Below are 1,191 nucleotides of genomic sequence, written 5' to 3'. Positions count from 1 at the left end.
TGAGGGAGTAGTTCAGTGACAACACAAGATTGCACAGATATATATTTAGAATATATAGAAGATAATGTTAAAAAAAAAACAAGACAATTTCACTTACATTTTCGGATTCAGCGTTCAATTCTATGTAAGCGAGTGTATTTTGAGGCATGTGTGACTTCAAATAAAATTGTAAGCCAGGAAAACGTTCGTTTCATTCCTTCGGGATACAACATGTAAAACTGGCCCAAACGTCAAAACAAAACTCGCTCATTTTAGGTCGTACAAGCTAATGCGACCTTTCATTCTTCTGGGAAGAATCCCGTGCACATGCTTGTCACACTTATAACTCACCTAAGTCTTTATAAGTTCATCAAATACTGACACCACGATTGACATTCGCTGAGGTAAATGCTGATAGATATGTTGAAAAATGACGGCCGCCATATCGAGACCAATAACTAAATTTGTATCAATTATTTTTAAATGAAATTTTCACATAATAAATGGGGAACATTTGTCTATAAGTGCTGCAAATTACAAGTAAATCGGTTCACGCAGCACAGAGTTATTCAAAACAAAATAGTACGTCGTATGTGAATCACCCTGTACATAAATACAACACTCAACGCCTCTGAGGAAGAGAACTACTTTGCTCTCAAAGTGTCAGGTGATTAATAAAGAATTTAAATTATTTTACTGCTCAGTGTGCTATATATATATGTATATATACTAGCAGAAGTACCCGGCATTGCCGGGCGGGGGAGGGGAGGGAAACGGGGGGAGGGGGAAGGGGAGGGTAGGGGAACGGGGGGGAGGGGAGGAGTGGGGGAGGGGGGAGGGGGAAGGGGAGGGGGAGGGGAGAGGAGGGTGAGGGAGAGGAGGGGGAGGGAGGGGAGAGGAGGGGGAGGGGGGAGGGAGGGGGGAGGGGAGGGGAGGGGAGGGGAGGGGAGGGGTAGGGGGAGGAGGGGGAGGAGGGGGAGGGGAGGGGGGAGGAGGGTTAGTGGAGGGGGGAGGTGGGGGAAGGGGGAGGGTAAGGGTGGAAGGGGAGGGTAAGGGGGAAGGGGAGGGGGAAAGGGGAGGGGGTAGGGTGTAGGGGGAAGGGAGGGGGTAGGGCGGAGGGGGAAGGGAGGGGAAAGGGGAAGGGGAGGATGGAGGGGGGAGGGGAGGGCGGAGGGGGGAAGGGAGGGAGAGGGGGGAGGGGAAGGGGGGAAA

Source organism: Myxine glutinosa, chromosome 1 (genome assembly GCF_964187855.1).
Source record: "Myxine glutinosa chromosome 1, kmMyxGlut1.1, whole genome shotgun sequence".
Classification (NCBI taxonomy): domain Eukaryota; kingdom Metazoa; phylum Chordata; class Myxini; order Myxiniformes; family Myxinidae; genus Myxine; species Myxine glutinosa.
This window is presented reverse-complemented; position numbering follows the sequence as displayed.